The sequence below is a fragment of the Silene latifolia genome, chromosome X, assembly GCF_048544455.1.
Source record: "Silene latifolia isolate original U9 population chromosome X, ASM4854445v1, whole genome shotgun sequence".
Classification (NCBI taxonomy): Eukaryota; Viridiplantae; Streptophyta; class Magnoliopsida; order Caryophyllales; family Caryophyllaceae; genus Silene; species Silene latifolia.
In genome coordinates this window covers 224,914,745-224,936,878 of record NC_133537.1, presented here as the reverse complement: position 1 = coordinate 224,936,878, position 22,134 = coordinate 224,914,745, and the positions used below count along the sequence as shown (strand labels likewise).

Below are 22,134 nucleotides of genomic sequence, written 5' to 3'. Positions count from 1 at the left end.
TCAACATTGCTCATCTACTATAATATGTACAAAGGCCTTCTAATCTTGTCTCTCCTTAATGCTTGGTCATTGGATTCGATCAATTTAGTTTCGTTTGCCATGAAAATGCAAGATTCTTACTCCTTTCCTACCAAGGGATCAAAATCTCAAAGAATATGCAAAACAAAGAACTAAAGATAAGAAATGACCCAAATATGCACTAAAAAGCATGGGAACAAGGCTAATTCGGGGGCTAAATATGCGCTAATTATGGTCACATCAGGGACGGTGCATGGTCCTCGGGATCCCGAAAGTGTCTCGAGAAAAGGGTGTGTGCTTTTCTCGGGTTTTGAAAGAGCCATTGTCGGCGCAAAACGGGTTAAAATCTGTGTCTAGACGCGGCGATTATAACGGTGTAAAAAGGTGATTTGAAATGGTTATACAAAACCGAGTTTGAAAATCGTCATTACGACGGCCTAGAAAGGCGTGTTGAAATGGTTATACAAAACCGGGTTTGAAAATCGTCATTACGACGGCCTAGAAAGGCGTGTTGAAATGGTTATACAAAACCGAGTTTGAAAATCGTCATTACGACGGCCTAGAAAGGCGTGTTGAAATGGTTATACAAAACCGGGTTTGAAAATCGTCATTACGACGGCCTAGAAAGGCGTGTTGAAATGGTTATACAAAACCGAGTTTGAAAATCGTCATTACGATGGCCTAGAAAGGCGTGTTGAAATGGTTATACAAAACCGGGTTTGAAAATCGTCATTACGACGGCCTAGAAAGGCGTGCATCGGTCGGCGAAAGACCGAGATTTGAAATTATCATTATAACGGCGCAAAAGGTGATTTTGAAAGTTTGCAAAATGACACGGAAGGACTTATGATCAAGTAGCACATAAGCACTCACAGTTTCATTATATTATGCATCATGCTGACACGGGTTTTAGCTAAAGGGTGGGTTACACACCAAGCGATCAAACCCCGATTTGCGAGAGGGATACCAATCCAAACAAAATGTGTAAGGAGGGTGCCCTAGCCTCGTGCTCGAAAGTGATAAAAGCTCTTTGACAAAACAGAAATGTGTAACGTCAATGGTATGCTTGACTCAATCGGGATTCGAACCGCGGGAATGAGATAAACTCACGCCGACGAGACGAGCCAATTGGTCGAAAAGGGTTAGGTTGTGGGCCCGGACAAGGAACCCGACCGTGACCGTAATATCAATTAATGCATTCCAACCAAGACCTCGTTCGAGTCTCACCATCTAGGGATCAAAAAGACGTAAGTGTCCTAGTTATCCACAGCGGAGTCGCCAATCTGTGGACATGGCCCACCTGCGCATGCCCAGCCGATCTGTGGACAATGGCAGCGGTCTTTTTGAAAGCCACGCTCGGCAGCGTAAAGGTGCTTTCGACAGGATCGTTTTAGATCGGTCGGTTTCGTCTCGGTAAGGGTCTCGAAACGATTAGAGATGTTCGGAGTCGCCACCAAGCATTTGTGGGATGCCTGGAACCCGTTCGAATTCCACTTTATACCTCGGTCAAATCGAAGCACAAAGCAGCGTTTTGACATAGGTACTAAAGATAAGGAAATCGTCCCTCTTTAGCATCCTATCTCTAGAATAACTCTCGTACGCCCTGGATAAGGTCGTCCACTATCCAAAGTTTCTGAGTAAGAGGTGAAGGTACGTATTGGGAAGCCCTTTAATCAGACACCCAATCCCGCCCGCGTTTAGCGGCCTCTACTGATCGATCTTGGTTGGTTGAATGCAAAAGTTGATAAAACGGTTTAAATGTATGAATGCGCATCCAATGTTTTAAACCTAACATGTGAGAGCTTTCTAAGTCGGTTGATTTAATCCAAGTATCAAGTATAAGATGTCGAGTTGGATTAATGGTTGATTTGCATGCAAGACGGAAATTAAACATCCATTTACCGTATTAGGTTTAGGGTGCATAACATGATCCATTTGTCTTAGTAAGGCATTTTGCAAATGTGGTTTGAATAGTCATATGATCCGTCCTATATCAGGGTTAACCGGAGTTGGGATCGTCCTAGACTAATGCTGGAAGGGAACAGGCCCTGTACCAGACGGCTATAAGAGGCGCGAGCCAGCCGGCGGTGTAAGGGGCCTCCCTCTGGTTTTGAAAATGAGAAAGAAAAGGCCTGCTTGAGGCGCGGGTTAGCCAACGGCTGTATGCCGTGTTCTGACTTTTTAGAAAACGTTATGAAACGTGTTGAAAATGGGTATTTGGACCCGGTTTGATTTTGAAAGGGTCGTTTAGACCGTATTTCTTGATTTGAAGAACTAGACTCGAATAATCATCATTGTTCGATAATATTCGATGTCGGGTTCGGTTTGACAAGCTTGACATGAATAGTTTTGAAAATGATTATGGACTAGTTGTTTTAAGTCCATTTTGAATGTAATTAGTCGATACTCATCATCGTACCCGGGTTAAAATCCGGCATGGTATATAGAACCAAGGATGATTTCGTGTTGGTGACTAATATGTTTGTTTGAAAAATGTAAAGAAATGAAATAAAAGGCTTTAAAATAACTCTTAAATGTCATTAACCAAATATTATTACCGAAACACGGATTTAACCGTCATGGTATGAAGAACCAAGGGTGAAAAATGCTTTATGGTTAAAACATGTGAAATGAAACAAAAAGGTTTCGAAAATATTTGAAATGGTAGAAACCGGTTACAAATATGAAAAATGGATTAAGGGAAATGACGAGAACAAACACGGTTGATCTCTGGTCTGAGCACCCCATTTAGGCGCGAGCCAGTAGGCGACCTAAGGGGCTTCTGCCTCAGACCAAAAATCAGTTTTGGCTCGTTTATTCCATGTTTTGGTTCATGTTATGCATGTTTTAGCATGTTAAAGTCATGAAACGAAAGAAAACATAATAAAAGAAGATTTTTACACCCTCATACTTACATGTTTGGTTGTGGCGAGTGACCGACGTAAGTGTAACAACTTGTTTGATCGGAAAAAACTCGGTTTAAAACCGTTTTGGTAAGTAAAAGAGTGTTTTAAAAGTTTAGTGATGGTGTAGTGGTCAAAGTGGTCGGACAAGTATTTTAATGCACGATGACGGTACCAAACAATGTGTAAGGCTCGTGTTTACGATCGGTAGGTCGTAAACACGCGTCGGATTGTGACTTTAGAAGTCGAGTCGAGAATTTTAAGGGAGAAAAGAGGGGGCGGACACTCGCGTAAGTCTCAAATGGGCGACATTTGAGGGGTATTTATAGGAGAATGAGTGGTTGTGTGAGTTTTGAGCGACGTGGCCACTGGGTCGCTCAAAGAGGCGCGAGCCACGTCGCGGCACTTCGAGTCGTGTTGTCACTATCACAACAAACGCAATCATGATTTGTTCTATCCTAGGTTTTGTAGTCACATGTTTGGTACTTGACCATTCATGAATCCGGGAAAACTTAGTATAGAAGGCTTGAGATATTTTGTTTTTGTGGTTGACTCGGTTTGACTCATTGTTGGAGTCAGGATTTTGAATTTTCGAGTCGGATTTTGGTCCGGTGTCGGTTTTGACTCTAGTTAGTGTCATCGCGACCCCGTCGTTGTGCATTAAACACTCCAGGTATTTTTGAAATGTTTTGAAATGTTTTGTTTTCGAAATCGTTTTAAGTTTTCCGACGTAAAGTTGTACACAAACTGTCGATCAAACGCTGCGAACCCAAAACATGTTGTAGTCCGATAATCATCGGGTGTTTGTTGGAGTCTCGGCATATACTAGGTATCTACAATGTGTTCCAATAAGCATCACTGCAAGGGGAATTTATGACTACTTCGTCACTTTTACCGATGATATAAGTAGATATGGGTATATTTACTTAGTCAAATATAAAGTGAAGCATTTGAGAAATTTAAGGAATTTCTAAATGACATAGAGAACCAATTGAACAAAGTAATAAAGCATTACGATTCGATCCTAGTGGCAAAGATCTAAGTAATGAACTTGATTTATTAAAATATGGATTATGACCTAGTGTCACTACCCATAAGATCAAACTAATATGAGTCGGTTTGAGTTATCGAACCTAATTTTGGGAATTTCCAATCCAAAACAGACACGTTATTCTAAACGGATGGTCAACCAGGAGATACCTGAAATAGAGAGTCTATTTAACAAATGACATGGATCAGACTCGAATATTACATGAATCAAGCTGCCATAATAGAGCTGGTCTTTTATGTGCTAACACGTCAATCTAGAGAAACTTCCAAAACCTCACCATATATGTTTGTAACTCACAAAGCTATCTCTTAAGAAGATAGATGTATTTCCAAGAGATAGAGTGGGAGTAGATTGGATCGTCACAAACATGTCTTATAGTTAATGTGTTACTTTGTGAAAGTAATGGAACTATATTCTATAAAGATAGAGTGGGAGTATAGCACACATGTCTTATTGTTAAAATATTGCTTTTCGAAAGTAATGGTATTATAACCTTGTCCCAAATCGACCTTGTTACAAACGAGCCATAGCATTACAATCCAAAAATTGTTACTCTAGAGTAGATTTACATTAAGGTGAGGGTCTCCTTAATAGTAAATAGAGCTTTAGAGTACCTAAGTGCATAGATTGACATGAAGATGTTAATCAAGATAAATTATGTTAGGAATCGTCACCTTTCATTTTGATGAAGAATGGCAAATGATATTAAAAATTTGCTTTTCTAAAATGGGAATTTAGAGAAGGATGTGTTTGGAACACAAAATCTTAAATAAAGATATAAGAATCGTAACGTATGATGCGTAGCTTTCTTAAGTGATCCTAGAATGGTCTCAAGCAAGCATCAAAGGATTATATTTTTCGTTCATGTGATAATTGAGAATGGTTTTATTCACATGATTGAAGAATCATGATTAGGAAAACCCTTCAGTGTCTAACACAGATACGAATATTATATTTCTAGATAGCGTTGGTACAAAATAAAAAATTATTAAGATGCAACTCCAACCCCGAAGCTAAACTAAGTACATAAGTTCCTACTGAGACGGCAGCTACTTTAGACCCGTTTCCCATTCGGAGATCGACATCACCCTTGTTTAGCTTTCTTATGCTTTTTAGGCCCTGCAAATGATTACGCAAGTGAGAACCACAACCAGTATCTAATACCCAAGTTGTATTTGAAGCATAATTTATGTCTATCATAAAAGATTCGGTTGAGAAATTACATGTCGGCTTCACAATGCCAGCTTTTATGTCATCCAGGTACTTTGTACAATTAAGTCTCTAATGTCCCTTGTTATTACAATAATTACAAGTATCTTTAAGAGGATTACCCTTTATAGGTTTAGGCTTGGTAGAGCAATTCACAATTGCTTTACCTTTGCCCTCCACCTGAACGGGCTTCTTACCTGCGTTCCTCTTAAACTGCTTCTTCCCCTTCACGTACTCAATCATTTTAAGTACTTGTGAACTTACAGGTTGTCCATCTTTGAGGTTAGCCTCAAAGAACCGAACGACAGTGTCATACTGAATTATCCTCGGGGCTTGAGAAAACATAGTAGAAAGTCTAGAGAATACTTCATGTGCATCGCGAAACTTGACACATTGCCTTTGTAAAGCAGGATCCATTGAAAAAATCAAAACATTTTTAATTGCGGCGGATTCCTTTTGATAATTTGAAAAAGCCTCCCTTACATCGGCATTGGCCCTAGTACTAGGCGAAGGGGGAGAGGGATCGACAAGGTAGCGTAATTTGCCATCACCTGCGGCAGCTAATCGAAGTTGTTCCTCCCAATCTTTAAAATTACTACTGTCGGCTTTTAAAACATATTTGTCCATAAAAGAACGTAGCCATGAATCTCTAGCTATGGTGACGATTTCACTAGTAGAAGTCATCGTGATTACTACAAAGGAAAAAAGGAAAGATTAACATTTATCGTCTAGAAATATTTAACTTGTAAAACTATTTAACAAGTTCCCATTTATATAATGATCTCCCACTGAATTATATAAATGATTCCAAGATCCAATTTTATATAAATACGGGCACGGTGGACTGATACAACCCATATTTATATAATTTGGTGAGTCAACATTTTAACTGATTATACTACTAGAACTTTTGGTTGACGGATTTCCTTAAAATCTATATTTTAGCCCCAGAATAAATATGGGCACGGTGGACCGATTCAACCCATATTTATTCCGTTGAGTCCAACCAAATTTTCACGCGTAATAACCTTTATTACCCTACTTACCCAACGTAAAAAGAGTGTACCTCGGTGATCCGAACCTACCTCTAATGAAGAAGGGATTCATAGGTGCTATTATTTGGTAACGGTTAATCACAATTTTAAACAAATGTGAGAAATCTTATCAATTTAATTGTCTATCACTTTTAAGTGAACTAAATTGGTGAATGCTAGACAATTAAATCGATAACAACAAAAATAAAACATGTAGTGACGATTTGGCATGAATGCATAAATGTAAACAAGTAAGTCCTAATATGGCCACCTAGTTAATCTAATTAACTAAAATTATTACATATCGGAAACCAACTCCTTGGTCCCTTGAGTCTTCATAAATTGACCTCCTTCTTTAGGATTTCGGAACGCCTTTCCGAAAACACCGTCTTCATGAAAACTCCGTCTTTAGATGCTTCATCTAATTACTAATAATTAAATTACATAACAATACCCTATTATACAATTTTTAATAAAATTAAAATAAAAACTATTAATTAATTACAAATTAGGCGATACGAAATCGCAATTAATTACAAAACAAGTCGATATTCCCTTACATTACGGGAAATACCAACTTCTACCTATGGCCATATTAGGAAAAAAATTACATAATTATAATGCTAAAAAAAACATTCATCCAAATGAATAATCAAATGCATTATGGAAAATGACATGCCAAATCGTCTAACTTACCAACAACGATCATTTGAGCTTGCTTTGACTGAATTTTTACCAATAAAAATTCATAATCAATTCTTAAAACAATTTTAAGACTTACTCATCATACTAATCTGGTCTAATATCAAAATAATTATTCTCAACAATTAACTTGAATTTATATGGAAATTAAATCACAATTATGACAAAAATAATATAATAATTCACAATTATCATACAAAAATTCCATTTAATTTAAACACTTATGGAAAAATAAATTTCAAAGCCATGAACATTCTGGTCTTACACCAAAAATGCCATGCAAGTAGGGATGTCAGCGGGGCGGGTATATGTGGGTACCGCCCCGCACCCGCCCCAGTTAGGGCGGGGATGGGTAGAGTTTTGGCGGGTGGTGGGGCGGGTGCGGGTACGAAAATTGTACCCGCCATGGGTCATGGGGCGGGGATGGATTTTGCATCTTACCCACCTAATACCCGTCTACCCGGAAATCATTAAAAAAACTAGTAGGATTATGATAATTATATAAATCTTATTTAGTTATAGTTAAGATATAATGTTAATAATAACTATTTTATAAAGTTTTTTACTAACTTACTTGGTGAAAAAATAAAATTATAAAGATAAATTAAAAAAGATGGAAATTAATAATGATTAAACCAACTTTTACGAACAAATTTATCGAATAAAATTGTCGTGTAGCGAGTTAATGGGTAAGCGAGGCGGGTACGGTTTTAAATTTCCACCCGTTAGGGCGGGGATGGTTTTGGAAACTTGTACCTGCCACGGGTGGTGGGGCGGGGATGGGTACGAGTTGTTCTTGGTGGGTACGGGTACGGAGGAGCCTATATCCACCACCGCCCCGCCCCAATGACATCCCTACATGCAAGTGATAATTTTTGTTTTTAAAATTTATTTAAAACGATTTCACAATTTAATCGGTAAAGCGACAATTTTTACGATTTAATTCTAAATCAAACCATAAAAATTGAAATGACTTAAAATAAAAATTTGTACATTTTGGAACAATTTCCAGGAGCTAAAAATTAAAAAATTTCGAGCCCAAAAATTAAATCAATATTTATTTACAAAATAACCATTATTTACCAATTTTTATCAAATAAAAATCAATAAACTACCTAAATTAATCATATTAATCTAAAGTATCTACTTACCTCATAAATAGAACATGCATGTGGTTATTTCTAAATAAATATGCATAAAATTAACATGCAACCAATTTTAATTAACTCTTAATTAATTTTAATGCATTTTTACTCAATTTTATGCCATTTTAAGTTATAAAAAGTGGAAAAATTTAACACAAATCAAATTTTCGTCCCATATCATCCTAAGACCATATTATATACATGCAATACCATATTATGTGATAAAACTAATTTTAGTAACATAATATCAATTTTATTAATTTATCTCATAAATTACTAAAATCGTCTTAAAACAACATGCATGTATTTAACAATGCTCTGATACCACTTGTTAGTTATTTGGACCATATTAATACTCATCTTATGATATTAAAATTACAAATTAATTTAAAGTGGTCTAAATCTACATGCATACAAATAAAAGTATAAAAGATGGTATTAAACCATCTTAAGACAAAAGTTCCTTACATTGTATAAGGCATGTTTTGGGCACAACTCAAAGACTCCTTCCTTGATGTTGTTCTTGAGCTATGAAAATGGATGATCCTCCAAGACAACAAACCACCAAAATAGATGGTCTCCTAAGGAAGCACCCAAGAATCAACCCAAAATACTACTAAAATACTAACTAGGTATATGTAGTAGTAAACCTTGTTTATTGTATATTTGATGTACTAAATAATATTATTACTTTGATAATATTACTAGTTAATTTATATATGTGTTTTTAAGATGAACAAGATGAACAAATGAGAAGAAAAATGGTCTCTTGATAAAGTGCTCAAACAAAGACACAAATTTCTTCAAATTTTTCCAACTTGTAAAATGATGTGAATAGTTGGGTATTTATAGCCAAATATAGGAGACAAATCTAAGTGGAATTTTCCACTTAAAAGGACACTTGGTGTCCTCTAAAAAATCAGCCAAATGGACTTATATGAGTCCATTTCGGTTTTCGACATTTGCCCCACAAATGCTTATAAGTCTTATATTTAATTATCTTACATAATTAAATATTAATTTAATTATTTAACACTTAAATAATACAAATTAACTACCAATGACTACTTAACCATTAAGTAATCATAAGACCATTTTATCAACATACAATGTATCAATATTAAGTCACTTAGCTAATTTTACAACCTCTTGTAAAATTTAATAACTAATTAATTCCACCTCAAAACATATACACATATCGTATAAAATTAATTAACTAACAATTAATTAATTAATAAATTCTAATCATCTATACAATATTATTAAAAGGCTAGTAAAAGCATTTAAGCTTAATCCACGTGTAATTTTTCTATAGGTTAGTAATAATTCACTTATATTAATTACTTGATTATCTAAGTAGAAATAATCTCTAAATATCATGTGTTACTTATAAATACTAACAAAATAAAAAATATTAGTTGCAAACAAAAAAAAAATTAATACAAACTCGTTATTTTCCTCTCATAATTTTGTATCAATCTACCTATCCATTTAACTTTTATTTATTTTTATTTAATAGATTGTCTTTTTGTTTTTCGTCACAATTATTATACTTTATATTTATTTTACCATGATTTGTTATCTCCCTCTTAGTTCACAAAACATTATTCTTCTCTCAAATAAATTCTTGAAATTAATTAGATAATTAATTACAAAAATTTCCTTATATAAATATTACAACAATCCTATTTTTCATTTGTATCTAAAAATTTGGTAGGTAAAGTATGCATATATATATAACCAAATGAATTATTTAACTTTTTTTATTCTTATTATATTTTGAATTAATTAATATTTATAATCTTATTTAGTTATTATTTTTTTGTTTAGATTGAAATTGCAAGAGGATGACATACTCACATATCAATAACATTGCATGAAATTTAGAAATAATGGTTATGGAACATCTTTGTAATTTTCTTTTGACTTGAATATTGTTAAAAGGCTACTTTAAACCTTTAATTTTTTTAATCCACGTGTAATTTTTCTATTGGTTAATAATAATTCACTTATATTAATCTATAAAATCTTATTAAAAGGCTAACCTAAAAAATGTGACATGGCAAGTTTAATTGTGAAGTGGCAAATTTTAATGTGACATGGTAAAAAAAAGTGATATGGATTACCAATTTAAGAAAATTAAAAAATATAAGGTCAAAAAATTTAAAAAAATATAAATTATAAACACAAAAAAGAAAGAAAAAAAATTGTAAACCATTAATCTCTTCTCATAATTTTTGTTATTTATTTACCTTATTTATTTAACAATTATTTCCTTTATTTAATGAGATGACCTTCTAACTTTCCTTTCATCATTACTATATATACTCCGTAGTTATGTACCATATTTTTTATTTTTCTTTCATCCAAAAAATTTTGAGAGAATTTGTAATAGAATTTTTCATATATATAACTATTATATTCACTCTAATTTTCAATTTTATTAAAAAAAAAGGCACCTAAAGTATACATAGAAAAGTAAACTAATTGTTTCGTTTTTTATTTTTCTTATGTTTTGTATTAATTTGTTATTATTTTTTGTATTTGTATTAATATTGCACGAGAATGAATTTCCAACTTTATTCAAAAAATTAGTAGGTAAGGTATAGCTAAAGAACTAAATTAATTATTTCGCTTTTTATTTTTATTATGTTTTTAATTAATTAGAATCTTATTAGTTATTTTTTGGTGTTTATATTTATATTGCAGGAGAATGAATTTTCAACTTTATTCAAAAAATTGGCAGGTAAACTATACATAGAGAACTTAATTAATTGTTTCACTTTTATTTTTATTATGTTTTGAATTAATTAGAATTTTATTAGTTATTTGTGTGTGTGTGTGTGCGCGTGTGTGTGTGTGTGTGTGTGCGCGTGTGTGTGTGTGTGTGTGTGTGTGTGTGTGTGTGTGTGTGTGTGTGTGTGTGTGTGTGTGTGTGTGTGTGTGTGTGTGTGTGTGTGTGTGTGTGTGTGTGTGTGTGTGTGTGTGTGTGTGTGTGTGTGTGTGTGTGTGTGTGTGTGTGTGTTTGTACCAATATTATAGGAGGATGACATACTCACATATCAATAACAATACACGAGGTTCCAAATAATGGCTATGGATCTGCTTTACAGATTTTTTTCTTGGTTTAGATGACTCTTTCATTTTTGTCGGTTTTTCTTTTTTCTACAATGATGTATTTGTAATATCGAATGGTAACATAAATCTTTAATAAATTGTTGACATGTTGTTACATTATTGTCCTTACTTTTTCCTACACTTTAGTCTTCTTTTAACACTTATGTTCTATTTTTATTCCGTCAAACAGATTACAAATCAAATTGCTTAGCCAAATTGTTAAAGTACGATGCACATATGTCAATTTGATCTTATCATAGTGTTATAATATGCATAAATAGTAATTAATTAGAAACGGATTCTTATTCTCCAATAATTCATTGTTCCAATTCCAATGCTTTCAAGCCTTTAAATCATTTTTTTTGTTTTCCGTCAAATATACTATTCTGTAACTCACAATATTTTTTGGATAAATATTTTTTGAATGATTTGTTTATATTTTATTTTCTCACGAATTAGAAAAGGCTAATATTTCGTATGAAGTATAATAGTATTGTTTTGATTATAATTTTTGTTGAATGATCGAATATGAAGAAGCTATGTTTAGAATCGTATATGCTTAAATCTCTATTTATTGCGTGATTCTGAGAAATGTGTAATTAGTTTTGCTCATCTTATACTACTAATAATGATTATTAGGGTTCACTTATAAAGTTTTGATCCTTACTTTACTCTCTTACTTTTGTCTCAAATCTAATCATATATATACTACGGAGTATATTATTATGACACAAAATGTGATATTTTAAATATATGTAACATTTCGTTGGAATTATTCGGAATAGTTGTTAAAGTTGCTCACATAAAAGTTCACGATCGTTTCTTTGCAAGATAAACATAGGGCCAGGTACTTTAAAATGCATCAAAACAACAATAAAAACAATATCTGCATTCAAACAATAAAGAGGCAAGTTGCAATGTTTGTTGGTGAAAAAAATCATTCATATTCTATAATCTTTAAGCCGATCAAAGCAATGGTCAAATAATAAAGAGACAATTGAAGAATCACTAATTAAAGACGCAATTGAAGAACCATTAATTAAACGGGCAATTGAAGAATCATTAGCAACTCAAACGAGAAAATTGAGAGTCATTGATTTTCTTTCTATAAAATCTCATCAAAATACCAATTCATATTGTCTTATTTGATACCAGGTTGTCCAAACCAACATTACCCGTCCTTACAAAAGTCGATTTTTTTTGTTCTCTCTGTAATTTAAAGTATTTATTGGAATTGTGTGTCTGCCTTTTCCTTTTCTTTTTGTTCATGTATTTATATTTAATAGTCTTAATTGGAGGTGCCAATTCAATTAATTAACTTGATAATTTATTAATGATGTTATTGTAGGAGGTATGTATATGTTAATGCGATCCTAACATCGATGTGCTTTGAACTTCGTGTAATTATTTTGCATACCTAATAAGAAATATTTTTACGAAACTAGCATAATTATCCATATTGTACGAGTTTTAGGATTTTGACGGGAGTATTTATTTAAATTCCATATCTATATGTGTACTTACTGTAAGTGAAATAATAAGAATGTTATATTTTTGTAGAGAAATAAGGGATAATGAATGAAAAGTAATCACGCTATATATTTCGAAGTTGGGAGGTTTTTAACTGCATATGGAGTAGAAAATAATTTTCAATGCAATTTGTTCATATATGAAAGTGTGACTTCTTTTAATGTTTTGTTTTATTGGTAGCAACTTGTACTCATATTTTTAAATCATTTGAAAACAGGGGACGACAATGTAGCACAAATTCATGTTCCTATACTTCTATGGCGTCAAGATTGTCCATAAGACCAGAAGTACCCGGAAATTCAATTTGACGGATTGTATCCTCGCTTCAAAACAACCAAGCTATTCACATTTTGGTTTGCGTATCATCCCGAATAAAAAATTTGGAGTGTATTAAACTTTTGTTTTAAAATAGTGCTCCCTTTGTCGTGTTCATTTATTTACCTTTTTTTTTAATTATTTGTGAGTGGTTTTTTAATTAAAATTAAACAAATGATTGAGAGAGGGGGACTAATCCATATAAGTTATTCACAAATTAAACACTTAAACACAGTTAATTATTAACGATCCCGTGATTTTCACGGGCTCCAAAACTAGTTTATTATTTAAACATCACATAATTAAATAATAAATCTCCTTGTCCCGAGTTCGTAACCCTTCATCAAATAATACATTTATGTGACTAACTAAAAGTCAAATAATACAAGGATTTAATTATTTTCTATCTCATACAAATAATTAGTTTTTCCATTTGGGCATCATCCTATAGGTGTGACCTAAAGGGATCAGCTGACCATCGCCGTCACACGACAGTAATGCCAAACTCTAGTCAGCCAATCATTACCGATTAACGATGACCAGTTGACAAATAAAAAGATAAATCTCTGATATTCCTTTTACGAGATTTAATATGTAAACGCACTAATTGTGGAGGACACTACTCCAACATGATAGTGGGTGTTGTTTTATCAATTATTTTATTAGCATGCTTAAGGCCATAATGATATGCCTTTTGCATATAACAAGAACAACACCCTACCCTATACTTAGATAAGAGAAAAATGGTGTCTTAAAAAGAGAGTGTGCTCCCCATACACCCTATGAAGCCGTGACCCCCTTCCTCTCTCATCATATTGTGAATTGTTCTCTACAATTCATTCATTCTTACAACATAATTATATTGATAATTTCTCTACATTCTCTCTAGATCTTGTGAAGAACTAATATGAAAGAATAACTCACATATCTCTAATATTATTCCCATTACTAGTAGTAGTATACAATAATATTAGTTGTTCATTTTAGGGTACTTCTACTAATTTCTAGTAACAAATTAGTAAAAGTATTAAGAGGGATTACCTTGGTACAAATCCTTGAGGAGTAGATCCTACCATTGGATCTAAGGGTTTTCTTGGAGCATTTGGTTTTTCTTAAAGAAGAGTAATTTGGAAGTAGTTCAAATTAGTATAATCCATTTGGCCCTCATTGTAAGTAGATCGGTTTTCTTCTTACTTTGCATTATAATGTTATGCATGCATAAGATCTAATTAGTTTTATGACGAAACTAAAATATAGAGTTATTAGAAATGTCTAATAAGAGATATATGAATCCTACAATTGGTATAAGAACAAGAGTTATTGCATGCATAATCGGTTTTGTTTTTCCGAGTTAATATGTTAACATATAAAACTTAAAAATTTGTGATTTATGAAGATAAATGTCACGAAAATTTTGCATATTTAATATTCTGGTCCTAAATTGATTTTAGATCATTTTGATGATTTATGGTATTTTTATTGCTCTTTAATATGATTATTAGAATTTTATTAGATTTTATTGAGTAAAATGACAATTAAAATGCTAAAAATAGTTAGACTATGATTCTGACCTTGAAATTTTTACACGACCTCACATGCATATTTTACATGTTGTATGTAAAATGTCACATATAATGGTTTTATATAGCATGATTTATGATTTTTACATGTTAAAAGTCGATTAAATAGAGGTATTTATGTTAAAAATGGTTAGACTTTGTTCCTGCCCATGAAAATTTAGTATGTTGTCACATGCAATATTTACACACTGTATGTAAATTTTTAGATCAAATGATTTAATTTTGCATGATTTATGATTTTTAGATGTAAAAATCGAATAAATAGTGACTATTTGGGCAAAAATAGCTAATATAAATTTTATGGCATAAATTTTTTTCCCAATGTTGTATATATGATATGAACTTCAGATCTAAAGTTGCATGTTAATTTTCGTATGATTTTAGTGGTTATTAATTTTTATGGGATATAAATTGATAAATAGCAACTTTAATAGTCATTAAAATAAAAATTCGACTTTTGGGCTTAAAATTTATCATTTCCAGGTTCTAAAAACTTGTTAAAAATATTCAAAATTTTAATTTTGATTTATTGCATAATTTTATGTTTAATTTGGAATTAAAGGGTTAAAATTATGTTTTATACGATTTATTTGTGAAATAAATTAAAATAATTTAAAGGGCAAATTTTATTAAAATTTTGGGGTGTTGGGAATTTTCCAGAATATACAAAATTATGATTTTGAATTTTTCGAATTTTTATGACTTTTTGGGAATTATTTCCTTATTATTATGAATAATAATGACTAAAGAGCAATTATATAAATATCAAGTTGAATTATTGTCAAATGTTTAGTGAAGATTAAATTTTGAGTCCTAAGAGGGTTAGGATAATTAACTTGGACGTAGATTTGATTTATGTAATATTGTGTGATTTTAATAAGTTAATAGTCACAATAATCCATGAAACCGGACTATATATACGATATTAGCTTAAATAGGGTGATTTGGCACATAACATGGCATGTTTTATACATATATTAATGCTGAATTTTTAGTATGATTGTCATATTTTATTTTATATAATTTTGAATTATGTAATTTGTACTTAGTATGGCCTTAGGTTTAATTGGTATTTCCCGAAATGAATGGGGATATCGATTCGGTTGTAATTAATGTGATCTCGTATCATTTTTATTTTATTTTATTTTAGTTTTTCTTTTTATAATGTATAAAGTAGAAAAGCTTTGTAAATTATTTATTTCGCAGTTCCTTGAAAACGGTGCAATTCGAGAAGGTGGTCCGACAAAGATGGTGTTACCTTGAAGTGCGTGTTCAAGGGACCAAAGGAGTTGGTTTCCGAATTTGTAAATAGTTTATTTGATTTACTATTTTAGGAAGTGATGTGACCATAATTAGCGCATATTTAGCCCCCGAATTACCATTGTTTTCATGCTTTTTAGTGCCTATTTGGGTCATTTCTTATCTTTAGTTCTTTGTTTTGCATATTCTTTGAGATTTTGATCCCTTGGTAGGAAAGGAGTAAGAATCTTGCATTTTCATGGCAAAACAAGGCTAAATTGATCATATTCAATGACCAAGCATCAAGGAGAGACAAGACTAGAAGGCCTTTGTACATAGCATAGTAGAAGAGCATTGTTGAGAAAAGGATCCTTGAGTCCCCAAGGAAATCCCCAAGGAATTCATGAAGAAAAGGGAAGAAAAAGAAGAAGGAAAGTTGCTGAACTACAATCCGAACGGATTGTAGAGAATCCGTCCGTCCTCGCCAATCCGAGCGTCACGCAAAGGAATCCGCTCGGATTTCCCCTCGCCAATCCGAGCGTCTTGCCCAAGAATCCGCTCGGATCCTTCAGCCCAGATCCGGCCGTCCCGACTCCCATCCGCACGGACAAAGACAAAGACGTTTTCATTCCTCAAGCATCGATAAGAGAAGCCCTTCTCTCGGATAATCCCGGAGGCTCCTTGCTCAACTTAAAAGTGTAATTACTAGTTTAGCCCTTAGTTAACCCTAATGCATCCTCCCTAATTTTCACTATAAATACCCCATTAGTCTAATTAGAGGAGCATGTTCTTCTTATCAATAATTAGTGTAGTTAATATCAATCAAATCTCTCTTCAATATTGTAATCAAATATTAATCAAGTTTTAATCCAAGTTTTAGTTCTTTAATCTCTCTCTTGTTCTTACTTTATTTTGGGTAATTGAAGATTATTTGGGTTATTATTGGGAGATTGACAACCTCTCAATCTAGGATTCAAGTACTTCTATTATTCTTGCTTTATTATTGGAATCATTAGTAGGTATAATCTCTTAATCCCTTTTTAATTATTGCTAATTACTTTCATTTATTCATCATGTTTCATTATGTTAGTATGATTGACAACCTTTCTAGCATGATCAATATGATAATGAGTGAGTAGTCTCTTAGCTAGGGTTTAATGGGTGATTAGGGGAAACCAACATGGGGAATGATTCATGCTTAAATTAATATGCTTTCATATCTTATTTGCTTGCTTGTTTTGATCTTAATACATGCACATGTTATATTTGATGAAATGCTAAGCCTATGAATCCTTGCATTTACTATCATCTTCTATCCTTTCAACATGACTTGTAAGACATAACCCAACTCGAGTCTTGTTAGACCATGCATGTGTTAAGTAGGGAAGATTAAGTCGACTTGTAGGTGTTGTACAATCCAAGAGATTCGGCTCCGGGACCCAAACTTTCCTAGGATTGTAAGATATAACCCAACTCAATCCATCACAACAATAATTGCTTGCTTATAATTTGAGAACATGTTTGTATGATCATATCCCATGATTCCCCTATGAACCCATGACACCCTAGTGCTTTTAATCAATTGTTTACACCCCTTATTTTATTTACCTTGTTAGTTTATTTTCATTGCTACCTTAGTTTAGTAACCTTCTACATCAACCCAATTTGTGACACCCCTAGACACCACTAGTTACAATAGAATCTTCATTTCAATACCCGTCCCTTGGGATCCGACCTTTACTTGCCTCTTTACTAATTATAGAGTTGTTTGTGAAGTATAAATTGTGTTTTGTATCGACCATTGACCAACGACCACATATGCTTAATTGTGAACACGAAATGGCTCCGATCAAAAATGGCGCCGTCGCCGGGGACGGTGTTTAATTGATTTAAGATTTCTTTTATTGTTTTTAGTTGTGTCTTTTTCACCTTGGGGAAGTAAAACTCCTCAAGGTTTGTTCTAATTGTTTTCTAGTTGTTTGATATTTTGCATGTCTAGAAGGTTACAAAGAGATTTGTTACCTTTTGACCGTGAAATCGAAAGAACCTTGACGAATAATAGGAGACTTGTTAGGAGGAATTTGGGAGGTGTTGGTGAAGTTGTTCAACCCACTAGTGAGTTTGTCAATCCTTTCGCAATAGAAGAAGAAGAAAACCCATTAAACAATACCACACAAAATCCACCTACAATGCCTAAATTCTCGTCACACTCTATACCCACCGAGGAGGATTTACCAAATGGTACTCCTACCCCACAACATCTTACCGGAAACTTTATTGCCAAGTCCGCCTTCATTCAACTAGTTGAGAGGAGCCAATTCGGGGGAATGCCTAGTGAGGACCCTCATTCTCATATGGAAACATTTTGTGATTATTGTGAAGCTATCTCTCAAACAGGCGTGACTCAAGACCAAATAAGATGGGTCTTATTTCCTTTTTCGTTAATCGGCACCGCAAAGCAATGGTTGAAGGGCCTTGATAAGGCCACCCTTGGAATAGATTCTTGGAAGAAGCTAGCTCTAGCTTTCTACAAAAATTTCTACCCACCGGAAAAGACTAATATGCTAAGAGCTCAAATTACGGGTTTTAAGCAAAGGGATGAAGAATCTTTGTATGAAGCTTGGGAGCGGTTCAAAGGTATTTGTCGCTCATGTCCTCACCATGGACTTAGCGAATGGTTTTTAGTGCAACAATTTTGGAATGGTTTATATGAAGATTCAAGGAACATTCTCAATATGGGATCAAATGGAATGTTCACCGAAGTTGATGACAATCAAACATGGAACAAGATTGAGGAAATGGCGGTCCATAATTCGCAATATAGTAGGCCTCGCAAGGCTACTAGAGGAGGAAAGTATGAAGTGGACACCGTTACTCAATTGGGTGCTCAACTTAGTGCTCACATTGACACAATCAACTTAAAGTTTGAACAAGCTATGGCTAGACTTGAGGAAAACTCAAAATCAACAAAGCATCATGTTAATGCCTTGACGGCATCCTCATCAATCCCAAGCGGGATATGTGAGAATTGTGGAACCTTGGGTCATGACTCAAGTGAATGTAGGGGAACAACCGAACAAGTTAATGCTTTCCAAGCTTACAAAAGTGGTACCCCTTATTCAAATTTTTACAATGAAAACACCAAGTTCCATCCAAATCTCTCATACAAAAGCCAAAATGTCCAAAACCCTCAAACAACATACACTCCACCACCCATGAGAAATCAAAATCAAAGACCCTTTTACAATCAAAACCAAGGTTACCAAAATCAAAATCCATACAATCACCACAATGACCAAGGTTTTGATGTCCAAAAAGCGGTCCTCCAAATGCAAAAGAATCAACAAGAAATTTTCACCCAAATGCAAAAAGATAGCCAAGCAAAAGACACCACCATCAACAACATTCTAGCTCACACCAAGATGTTGGAAACACAATTGACCCAACTAGCATCTTCTAGCTCACAAAGACAAAAGGGGCAATTACCACCTCAAAGTAACCCCCCTAGACATGAAACGGTTAGTGCCATTCACTTGAGAAGTGGTACAAGGTATGAAGCACCGAAGGAGCAAGTTGAGGATGAAGTTGTGAGAGCTAGTGAGAATGAAGTTGTGGTGCAAGGTCCCAAAGAAGGGGAATCATCAAAAGAAGAAAGCTCAAAGAAAAATGAAGACAAAGCCAAAGAAAAGGAGCCCATTGTGATTAGACTTCCTTTTCCAAGTCGTCAAGCCAAGCCTAAATTTGATGATCAACTTGGGAAGTTCATGGAGATTGTGAAGAACTTAGAAGTCTCAATTCCTTTCACGGAATTAATCAATCACGTTCCGGCCTATGCAAAGTACATGAAAGATATCCTCACAAAGAAGAAGTCAATCCGGAAACTTGAGACTATCGCCTTCACCAAGGTGAGTAGTGCAATACTTCAAGGGAGTTCACCTCCAAAATTAAAGGATCCGGGAAGCTTCTCAATACCGTGTACCATTGGCGACACAACGATCAACAAGGCCTTATGTGATCTAGGGGCTAGTGTGAGTGTCATGCCGTACTCGGTAAGTAAAAGGTTGGGAATGGGAGAGCTTAAATGTACCAATATCACTCTTCAAATGGCCGATAGATCGACGAAGACACCGCTAGGGATATGGGAAGATGTCCCCGTGTGAATTGGGAAGTTTTTCATCCCGGTGGACTTTGTCATAGTTGATATGGAGGAAGATTCCAACATTCCAATCATCTTAGGAAGACCTTTCCTACACACCGCGGGTGCGGTGATTGATGTGAAACATGGAGAGCTCACTCTAGAAGTGGGAGATGAAAGCATAACTTTTAATCTTGACAAAACCATGAGAGCTCCTCGTTTGCATGAGCCATGTTTCATGATTGATCATTATAGCCGGAAAGATGAGAAGAAGAAATTGGAACTCCAATGGAGGAAGAAAATTGAAGATGCTCCATTCAAAGAGCAAGTGAATTGTGACAAAGAGAGCTTGCAAAGCTCATCAAAATCAACCAAGGAAGAAGAAGATGGCCTCATTGGCCAAGAAAAGAAATTGGGAGAGTTGTCTCCATCTAAGCAAGAGATTTTCAATGATCAACTCAATGAAGTTTGTGGTCTTTGGGACGACGAATTTGAAGGGATCTTTAATCCCTACATTGGGCATGCCATCGATCATGATCAACAACAAGGGCCACGGTCTATTGAGGACCTCTACCATAACAATGAACAAGCTTTTGACTACTTCTTCAAGGTGTTGAGCAACATCAACAACACCTTGAACATGCCTCCTTGACATCTCATCAAGAATGAGAGTTTGGTGGAGTCCTCCCTAAACCACCACTTGTAAATATTTCTAACCCCCTAACTTACTTTTCAATTTTTGTATTGCATTTTTGTCATTTTTGGATTTATTTTTACTTTGATCAAAATAATTGTCATGTAAGAGAGAAGTGAGGGAGGGACTAATGATTTTAATTGATATGTAGTGCTTTACCTTAGTGTGGGGATGGCAATTGCCTAGGCTATTCATGCCTTAGTAGTGCCCCCACAATGAAGAACACAAGATTTGAAAGAAAGAATGATAAGGGAATGCGTTGGTGCACGGATGGAACTGAATCCGTGTACACAAGGACCAATCCGAGCGGATTCCTGAGAATCCGCCCGTCTGAAGAAGATCCGAGCGTCCTGATGAGAAGACGCCCGTCTTGGGCTGAGCTGAAATTGCAAAAATTCTTGACTGTTGAAGAATCCGAGCGGATTTCTGGAAAGACGCCCGTCTCACAGAATCCGTCCGTCTTTTGAACAATCCGCCCGTCTTGCGGTGAAGAAAAACAAAGAAAAATCTCGGACAAGAATCCGTCCGTCCCGCACGAAATCCGCCCGTCTCATCTCGGAAGAATCCGAGCGGATTCCCAGAATCCGCCCGTCTCTAGGCGGGATTTTTGAAAATTTGAAGCTGAAGAATCCGAGCGGATTGCGCCTAATCCGCACGGATTGCCCCTGCGTCCTAAAATTGTCGAGTTCTTTAAATACCCATCCCACCTTCATTCATTCATTCATTCACTCATAAACACTACCCACAACATCAAAACCCTCATCCTCTCCATCTCAAAAACAAAAACCCTCAACAAAACTCACCAAAATCAAATCAAACCATCTTTCAAATAACAAATCAATCACTCCATCTTCATTAACAATCAAAACCAAGCACAAAATCTTCACCTTTGAATTGATTTTTGTTCTCATAAAGGCAAAGCCTTTCACCTTCAAAATCGATTTGGGCATTCTACAAATTGAAGATTTTTGATCTTTTTCTTGGTTAGATCATCAAATGGCAAGAACAAAGGGAGCAACAAAAGCAAAAGCAAAGGCAACAAAGGCACCAAAGGCTACAACTCTCTCTCAAAGGCAAAAAGCTCTACAAATGAAGAAAGCTTTGGCAATGGTGGTATCAACACCAAGCTTGGTAGTGCAACAACAACAACAAATTCCTATGGAAGCATCACCCTCTACTCCGGTAATTAATCAACTCTTGCATTACCCGGAGGTAACATTCATTTCCGATTCCCATAGAAATACATTTGTCAAGTTTGCTATGAAACAAATTCAATCCACCAAATTCATATGTCAAGATGCTTTAGAGAAGTTGGGTGTTCTTGAACAAACAAGAGTCTTTTTCAATGCCATGGGTTTGAAGAAATTGTTTGAAATGAAGGAAGTAACATACCCCTCCCTTGTCTTGGAATTCTTAAGTTCTTTAAAAGTGACAAAAGTTGAGAATAGGGAAAATATTGAGT

General features: G+C 34.5%; 1 non-coding gene across 1 annotated transcript; it reads right to left on the bottom strand.

Annotated features, from left to right (window-relative positions):
• Positions 1–18,404: 18,404 nt before the first annotated feature.
• On the bottom strand, positions 18,405–18,511 carry LOC141626015 (small nucleolar RNA R71). Its single transcript, XR_012535749.1, has one exon. It is a non-coding gene; the product is annotated as a small nucleolar RNA R71 (small nucleolar RNA).
• Between the last annotated feature and the right edge of the window lie 3,623 nt (positions 18,512–22,134).